We start from the raw sequence: 9605 nt of genomic DNA, 5'->3' as shown, positions 1-9605 counted from the left end.
ATCGTTCTAGCAGATTCTCTTTAGAGTTGTATAAATACTTCAGTTTTGGCTGGTTCAGACAGTCGCCTTATGTTGGTACCTTCTACCCCTGACAAATGACATCTGGGGAAAGAAGGTTCTGACAACTTGAATTCAAACACCTGTCACTTTTCTTCTTGAGCTCAGTTTTACACTGCTTTCCCAATAAAAGTTTCATGAGTATGTGCACTGAGCCTTTATTCTTAAAGAGGCCATACACATTAGATGAATGTTGGTAGAACCCTCCATTTCAGGGGACTGTACCACCATCTACTTTGTATTGAAATGTTTTGGCTTTGTCTAGATGCTAGAAATTGCGAGAAAGAAGAGTTAGCATTTTGGCATATTCAATCCTTCTGTTTCCAAGGGATGTAAAGTGTTGTCAATCAAATTTGACAGTGGTTTATTCCCGCTTCCCCACCAAGCATATATGTGCATGGAAGCTCAAAAGGGTAGCTGACAGTTGAATTAACTAATATATATGGCAGGTCTTATACAATATATCATAAACTAATATGAAGGGATTTTCATCCTCACAGAGTGCCCATTGGTGTCATTAATCAGCTACTGATATATCATCAGGAAAAAAATCACACTATGTGACAAAAACAAGTGACTTTATTGAATGTAAGAACATTTTATTGCCCATAATTTTCCCCAAGACAAAAAAGAAAATTTTACATAAAATAGAACGTATTGGCAATGCATAAGTTTTCTACTCTTCCAGTGGTTTCTATTTATGTATCTATGAAGAAATATATAAGTCTTCAGTCTTGGATCAAATTCATCGAGAAATGTGAAGATATTGTTACATGCCTGATGTGCTTCACCCCACTGAAATCTGGTTACGTATGAGACAGACTCCGGTGGAATGAAGGACAGCAGAACATGTGGGTTGTTCCTCAAACCGAGAACAGCATCTGTTTTCATAAAAATAAGGAAAATAATAACATACCACACAAAATGATTACATTTAGTAAGAAGCCTAAACTTGGGCTTTCTAAATACAAACTCACAATGGGTAAATTATTGATTTCTTGAGTCTTGAAAGTAACAATCAAGTAATCAGTATTAGCGTGTTGCAATGGAAGCGTCTTCTTAAATTGTCCATACATATTAGATCAAAGTTGATGAAAATTGATGATTTCAACCATATTAACCACTTGTTATTTTTTCTGGCCACTGACACACCATCATGATCTGAAACTTAGGGGCCGATACATCAAACAGTTCTACACCAGTTTTCAGTCTTAGAATTTTTGTGTATATAGCTCGAAAATTTTGCATCTTTTCAAGCAGCTCCACCAAAATCAAAGGAGCTGAGAAGGAGCCAGGGCTGGATGGAGAGTGACTACGAGCTCTCATCAAATTCAAGGAAGGTGGCCACTTTTTTATGCAATAAATGTTATTTCAGTCACAGACTTGAGTGACATTTCTGTCAAGGGGCATGGAGGAGCACAAAACTGATAAGATGTGCTGAATCCTTTAAGCAGCATGTGCCCCTTAGTGATAAAGGTTTGTATACAAAATGCCAGTCTTAATGAAATGGGGCCTTCGTTTTCAATGTTTAAAGTTAACATCTTTGCACTTTAAAATAATTCAGCCTTGACCCGGTGTGTGTTTGAATATGTGTGGCCAATCTGAATGATTGTAAAATCTGAGATGGATTAAAATATGCATGGATGCATTACTAGATGTCTATTCGATTAGGCCTGATCAAGAATCAACTTTCTATATAACATGAAATTGCCTCCTTAAAGGTAACCTGTCATGTAAAAAATTATATTACGTTGCAGATGTGGGGGTAATCTACAGGCTAATGGCATTCTGAAGCTGCCCAGCATCTGCACTGAGGAAATTAACTTTATTCCTCCTGGCACCTTTGAGCTTTCAGTCAGAAGAGTGGACCTGCACAGCTTAACTCACAGCTCAATGCATAGTGAGTGGAAGCTGTAACCACTCTCCGGCACTTCTTGACTACCGGCTCTCATGCTGATGTGGTTGTAAGTCAATGTCGAGGTGTAGTTACAGTTGCTTCTCACTGTGTACTGAGTGGGAACTGAAGCCATGCAGGTGACGCTTATATGACTGAAAGCCCAAGGCTGCCGGGACGAAAAAAGATAAATTTTCTCCCGGCAGCAGGGCTTTCACTGCAGACACTGGGCAGATTCACAACACTATTAACCTGCAGATTAATTCCATATCTGCAGGTTAATAGCATTTTTCACATGACAGGTTATCTTAAGGTTCTTAGCGTCTATATCAAGGAGGTAAGTTTTATCATTTGTCTAAATGTTGTTTCTATTAAACATGTATTTTAAGATGTTCTTGCATATGTTCCACCTTTTTTAATAATGTGACATATGTGAGCAGCACAGTGGCTCAGTGGTTAGCAGTGCAGCACTGGGGTCCTGGATCCATATTCTACTAAGGACAACATCTGCAAGAAGTTTGTATACTCTCCCTGTGTTTGGGTTTCCTTTGGGTTCTCCGGTTTTCTCCCACACTCCAAAGACATACTGATTGTCATGATCCGTTCCGGAGTTTAGTCCAGTCTGCTCTTTCTCTGGGTGGATCATGTCAAAGGTTAACTTTGATCTGCCTCATTCTGGTCTCGGGTTTGCTATTTAGCTCCCAGGTGTCCTGAGGGTGGTGTCAGCTATAGCTCTGTCTTTGGCGTGTGAACCTGACTCTGGAAACCCTTGATTTGTCCTACTGTGAACCCTGACTTGTCCTGTGTCTGTTATCTCCCCCTGCCTGCCCTTTCCCAGTATCTCTTTGTTTGTTTGTAGTTCTGCTTGACTCTCTGATTCTGATCTCCTGGCTTGGCTTTTTGACTCCGTTTCAGTTTGTCCCTATTTTACCGTATTTTGCCCGTCCTGGTTAACTGATCCCTTGCTTCGTCCTGACTATTTATTCTGTCTAAATCCTTTTGTACTGTTGTGCTGTCTTGTGCTCAGACTTGGCTTTCCTGACCTCGCTCTCCCCACTAGGTGCATCTGTTCAGTTGCTCTGTGTGTGCAGTCTGGCTTCCCTACCAAGCTCCCCCTAGTGGAGGTTGCGCTGTACTGCACTGCAGCTGCATGACACTGATAGGGAACTTAGATTGTGAGCCCCAATGGGCACAGTGATGATATCTGTAAAGTTCTGTGGAATTAATGATGCTTTATAATTGAGTAAAACAAATGATGGTAGAAATTCATTATACAGACTTGCAAGGCATGATGTCTACAATATTGTCTTTCTAACAGTTTTCAACAGTGTGTGTGTTTATAATAATGAATGCAGGCTGTGAGCTCCTCTGGAGACAGAAACTGATGAAAGTGATATTTGTACAGCACTACAAGAATATGTTGGCGCTTTGTAGGAGGCAGAAAATAAATAAATGATAGCTCCAATCTCAAAAGATAATCCCATATGATTGGTCTTCAATAAATATAGACAAAGATACATTTGGTAAAAGGTGTAAAAAATATATATTTTTAGTTTTTTTATCGATGGATTATATTCTTTATCTATATTCTTGGTCACTGTAGAATAGAAGAGATAGTCATAGATCACAAATTCTTTTTTTTTTTTTGTAGACCTTGTGTAACTCAAACCATGTTCTTGGGAGCATTTGCTGCCTTGCCCTTTTATCTGTCAGGGCTTGTTTTAGCTGATCTCACTTGAATCACCACCTTATATGGAGGAGAACACACCTGAGAGCCGAATTCCTCCTCACAGTCTGGGCCTATCTGAGATGTTGCCGTCTTTTGGACATGTCTTAACCAGTCTTCACGCAGCAAACAGTTTCCATCGCAAGATCACACAGTGGTCTAGGAATGAGCAAAAATAGCTGGAGGCAAAAGTTAGCTTTTTCAAGTCAATGGAGAGGACAATAAAGAAGTTGAGACATTTCTCTCTTCACATACAGGTTCCATTTTCTACGTTTATTGAGCATTTTTAAACCGCTTTTGGTTAAATTCCTCATTTAGTACAATGTTTTAAAGTAATTCACCAAAGACAATGTTGGCTTAAAATATATATTTATGCTGTAATTTTATATTACCCCCAAATAGAAAAATATTAGCGTACTACCTAGTACACAAAAGAAAATCTTAAAGGAAGGGTAGGTCCATTAAAACATGTTTCCATGGACATATTCAAATATTTAAATGGTGGGGAACCGAAGACTAGTTAAATTATCACGTTTATCACTAACATTACCTAAGACAAAAGCTGCAATAAAAAAGTAACACAAAGAGAATTGTGCTTACAACATAAGGCTATAGGCACAGTTGTCAGATCAAAACACAATTTTACGAGGGACTGAAAGTCACTAATAGTAACTCATATGAAGCCAGTCTGACAGCTTTTATAATAGATTGCAATGTATAGACCTACTTATGGTTAGACAGCCCAATCATTGATCACTTTTATAAAACAATACTCCTTAGTATCTCCTAATATATATATATATATATATATATATATATATATATATATATATATATATATTAGGAGACACTAAGGAGTATAAATATCCCAAAAAGTCTTTTAACTTACTAAAACTAATTATATATAATCATCAAGGATAAAGTAATAGTTTACAATGCTTACAATATTCGATTATTTCTTAGACCTAGTGGGACTGATGTACTTACTTTGAAATTCCGTGTTAGAATCGCTATGTAAATGTTTTCACCTGATACAGAAATGATCATTTTAATGAGACCAGTTTCATACAGTAAAATCTTCAAAAAGGATTAAACAGTCATTTGGACATATTTTCAATGTATATACACCAGCTTCCTTGGGTCTAAGAGTTCTATATTATGTATGCAGTTTAGATGATGTAATCAAATCTGAGATCCAATGATGTGGGGCTACAACAATAAGCAACTGTATGTTCTACCTGTTATAGAAATCTTGCTGCTTACATAAGCTGTGCCTATGATTTTTATTCCTATTTCAATGGAAAGTAGATAATAAGATGAGAAGAGTTACTTTTTGTAGCATAACAGGGAAAATTTTACATTTTGGCCACAACATAACATTTTTTGATTATTAGTTTGATTTATATTTCTCGACTATGCAGAAATAAAATCAAATAAGAAATAACATGTTAAGGCTTTTATTGCAAACTGTTATTTAAACGCTCCAGTATATTAAAGAACGTATGTGGTAGGACATTGAGTGCTTGGTAATATTGTAAAATGAATTATGGAAAGTTTCAGTATAAAGTTTACAAAGTCTGAAAAGAGTTCTGACTGTGATCTGATTGAGTCCCGAATTCAGTAGGCGACTTCTATGGCAAAGCTAATGTTCATCATAATGGAATCCCAAAAGCCAGACCCTGTACATGGAGTTTTTGGACATAGTATATTTTGGACATTCCATACTTTCACTATCATGGGGAACAGTAATATATCAGTAGCCTATTAAACTATTATAGCTCATAGCACGTCCTGCCATGTAAACTGGATGATGAATGAATAAGGGTAACATAATTACTCTCAGGAGAACAGTCTCACTAGCTAAGTTACTGTATAGAAGATCTATAACATTACTTTGATGTTAAGGCACAGTTGTGTACCAATTGTATACCCAATCATATATACTGTTATTAGAAAAAACCCTTGAAGAATCGTACCTGGGAGCGAAACCTCTTTGTGAATTTGAAATAAAATTATTAATTTTAGTGAAAATTTTTTAGGAGGAATAAATGTGATTTCTAACTTTTCAGTGCTATATATACAACCACTGTAATATTTTATGACTCATATTATTCACTATCATTGCAAAAGTAGTACAGTCTTCTACAAATCAGTTTGCCGCTGAAAACAAGTATTTAACATGTGCAAAAACGCACTTTTTCATTATTGGAATTCTTAAGTAAATGAATATAGACCTATAGATCAGTTATTAGGTGACCTGAACATCATTACATTAGAAAATCAGTTCTTGTAAATGTTCTACAATGGTCCCTGATTTGTTGTGAATGTTTTTTCCCCAAGAACACCTAGATTAATATTTGTTTTCCTTGATCGGAAACCCTTCCAAAACAAAACATCAGACAGCATTTCCCTACTCACCTTACCATGGAGACAAAGGATTGAGTGGCTCAGCCTCCATTCCTTACTAAGTAGATAAAGTGCTAAGATAAGAAACACAAGCATGGAGGAATACAGAGAACATGAAAGGGACACAGCACAGCAGTCAAGTGGAAATCAGTCTGTTTAGTGGAGGAAAAAGACATTCAGTTGTAAAGACTTTGAAGGAAGATTTTTACCAAGGTACAAATTGTTCCTTTTGCTGGTAGAAAATAAAAGATCTGGATTTAGAAATGAAGGAGACATGTGTAATGTGATAAGGAATTAATAAGAGGTGAAAGGAACCGAAAGGGAAAAGAGCAACCGCAGAAAGTACAGATTCAAAGAGATTTGGCAGATGTTCGCTGCAGGAATGATCGGCCCATTTTAAGATCAAGGCTTTTTGTATTCCCTGTAATTTAAAGCAAAGTTGACGGACAGGATGAGACGGCCTATCAGAAGATGTGAGTGTCAGAATGGGGGAGTTTCCAGGTGCTGCTTACCTGAGGGCGTGTAAATGAAGCACTCCAAGGACCACACCTAGGTAGGACACTGGGAAGATTTTTGCAGATGTCTTCAGGAATTTTGAATGGTTATAAGTTTTTCTTTTCTGAAGTGAACAGATAGATGTGCAGTATATGATATAACTTTTAATAAACTATTTGTATTACATGTTGCTGTCTAAGGTTACTTACAAACGTTGCCTTACCTGGTTAGGGTGCATATTATTTAGTATAAAGGAAGATCATAGAAGAAAAGATATTGTTACTTAATTCTTCTCCATTTTATGTTATTTCCAATTTCTGATCTTCTGTGATAACGTAAGAAAGAGAATAAAGGATATATAAAAATACTAAAGTCTACAGCCGGCATTTAAGCTGACCATACCCGTAGAGCTATCTCTCCAGACCTCCCATAGGAATGGGCGCTTTACTTGGCCAGGTGTCTGTGGGGCCTGTTCATCAAAGATTTTATACTGGAAAACTGGCATAAAAGCTTTGAAAACTTGCATGATTTTGTGGCTTTTGACATTTTCACACAGTATAAAACAGCTCCACGGAAATGAGAGTAACTGGGGAGGAACCAGGATGGGGCAGGGTCACGTCCACCCTTCCAGTTGATTAAAAATGCCAACGTTTTGTACACCAGAAATGTTCCTCCGTTCCTGAAAGGAGCAGCATGTCTGGCAAGGCATTGAGAGGCACATGCCACAGAGAAGATGCACCTAATTCATTAAGTGGCATGTATCTCTTACTGAATTGAGCACATTGAACTCCAGCAAGCCATTCATTCATTAAAGGGAACCTGTCAGCAGGATTGTGCTCAGTAACCTACAGACACTGCCAGGTTGAAAAGAAGAAAAAAAGAAGAAGAAAGAAAATTCAATCCGATAGATGTTACTGCGCAGGCGCCGCCGGGTGACCTCCGAGTATTTGCTAGTGTTCGAAGATTTAGTATTCATCCCAGCAGCTGAATGATTTACAGCTACTAGACAGCTTGATTACATGTGGGGATTCCCTAGCAACCAGGCATCCCCCACATGTACTCAGCCTGGCTAGTAGCTGTAAGGCTACGTTCACACTAGCGTTCCGCTAGTGTGCGTCGCCTTAGCATCGGGCGACGCAGCGGTGACGCACGCGTCATGCGCCCCTATGTTTAACATGGGGGACGCATGCGTTTTTGTGTGTTGCGTTTTGCAACACTTGCGTCTTTTTTGCCGCTAGCGTCGGACCAAGAAAACGCAACAAGTTGCATTTTTCTTGCGTCCGATTTTCGGCAAAAAACGACGCACGCGTTGCAAAATGCAGCGTTTTTGCGTGCGTTTTGCCGCTTTTTTTGTGCGTCGTGTGTTGCGTCGCCGATGCAGCGGCGCGCAACGCTAGTCTGAATGTAGCTTAAATCATTCAGCTGCCACGATGAAAACTAAATCTCCGAACACTAACAAATACTCGGAGGTCACCCGAGCGTGCTCGGGAAAACCCGAGCAATGAGTACACTCGCTCATCACTATTAAACAACACCACAAGATGGATTTCATCAACCAAGGTATCATTTTTATCAGTATAGCAGTGCCAACCTGACACTGTGTGTAGGTTACATTGCACAATCCTGCTGATAGGTTCCTTTTAAGACTGGTGTGCGCTATGCCAGTCTCAATGAATCGGCTACTATGTGTTTTCAACAAAAGGAATGGTCCATCAAATTTCAGCTGTGCGAATCCTCTCTTTGCTAAAAATATCTGTAACGGGATGTTTGGATGATCATATGCACAACAGATGGTAAGCCAATCCCCCCAAAATTAGCGAGTATGGTTCTATTTTCATGGACTCACATAACGTAGAAGAAGGAAAACATTTTTTTTTATTCTTGACACCCTTGAAAATCGAATCATACTGTGATCAATTTCTGATCGAACTTGAATCCGTATGTGGTCAGCATAACTGGTCCAATTTTCTCAAATGAGAAATTTTTTTTTTCTGCATAAATTTATGTCACCAAATAAAATAATTAAATGCCTATTATACATGCGGACATATTACAGCGCAGTGGGTCACTGAGGGATCAGTGACCTGTCATAAGCCATACAGATGAATATCTTAGCATAGCACCACACTAGACACCCCCCAACCCAGCCCTGCCCCGGAGCACAAGAATATCATTGACTGAGAAATGAAAATAAAGATTAAACAACAACCACAAGATGGATTTCATCACCAGGTATCATTTTAATAGGTCACAATGTGACCCAACCCAATGGGCACTAGACGGCACTAGAGTTGAGCGACTTTTACTTTTTTACGATCGAGTCGGGTTTCGCGAAACCCGACTTTGTCAAAAGTCGGGTCGGGTGAAATCGGCCGATTATTTTGAAAAGTCAGGGGCCGACCGAAACACGAAACCCAATGCAAGTAAATGGGGAATCAAAGTCGGCAGTGAGTGGAGGACAGGAAAACACCTACAGTGCACATTTTAATGCAAAAACATCAATTCTTATTTCTTAAGCTTGTCAATCTTAATTTACTTTATAATAATAGTTAGGCATTGAAAACTGGGGGTCATTTGGCTAAGGTTGTGTGGGAGGTAGGGCTAGCTCAAGATTTTTGTGGGCCCAGTAAACGCAGAATACGTCACGGCAGTGGAGCAGGGAGAGGTAAGTATTTCAACTTTGCAAGTGCTGTGATCCTGAGCAAGCAGGGGGGGCCCACTCGTTGGCACTTGGCACTGGCACAGGGCCCCTCATAGTACGGCGGTGTATTTGATGGCGGGTGGCGCCTCCCACTGTCAGAGACACTTTTGCGTACTATGAGAGGCCCTGTGCCAGTGATGTCGCCAAAAAGTATGCCCCCCACCTGATGAAGGAACCTACACTTTCATCTGCACCTTCCTCTTTGTCCCCGTGTAAGGTGGTATAGTGTGCGGGAAGGGGAACCTGACTTTCAGCAGGGTCAGATTCAGGCTGTGTAGAGTGCAAGGGGAATGTAGTGGTCTGGGTCAATGTACCAGCAGACTCAT

The 9605-nt window shown here is 39.3% G+C and overlaps 1 long non-coding RNA gene across 1 annotated transcript; it reads right to left on the bottom strand.

Annotated features, from left to right (window-relative positions):
• Window positions 1–618: 618 nt before the first annotated feature.
• On the bottom strand, window positions 619–6637 carry LOC138669646 (uncharacterized). The gene is made up of 2 exons (XR_011319214.1): window positions 6096–6637; window positions 619–4705 (listed from the first exon to the last, which is right to left on the bottom strand). It is a non-coding gene; the product is annotated as an uncharacterized lncRNA (long non-coding RNA).
• Between the last annotated feature and the right edge of the window lie 2968 nt (window positions 6638–9605).

This window comes from Ranitomeya imitator, chromosome 3 (genome assembly GCF_032444005.1).
Source record: "Ranitomeya imitator isolate aRanImi1 chromosome 3, aRanImi1.pri, whole genome shotgun sequence".
Taxonomy (NCBI): domain Eukaryota; kingdom Metazoa; phylum Chordata; class Amphibia; order Anura; family Dendrobatidae; genus Ranitomeya; species Ranitomeya imitator.
This window is presented reverse-complemented; position numbering and strand designations above follow the sequence as displayed.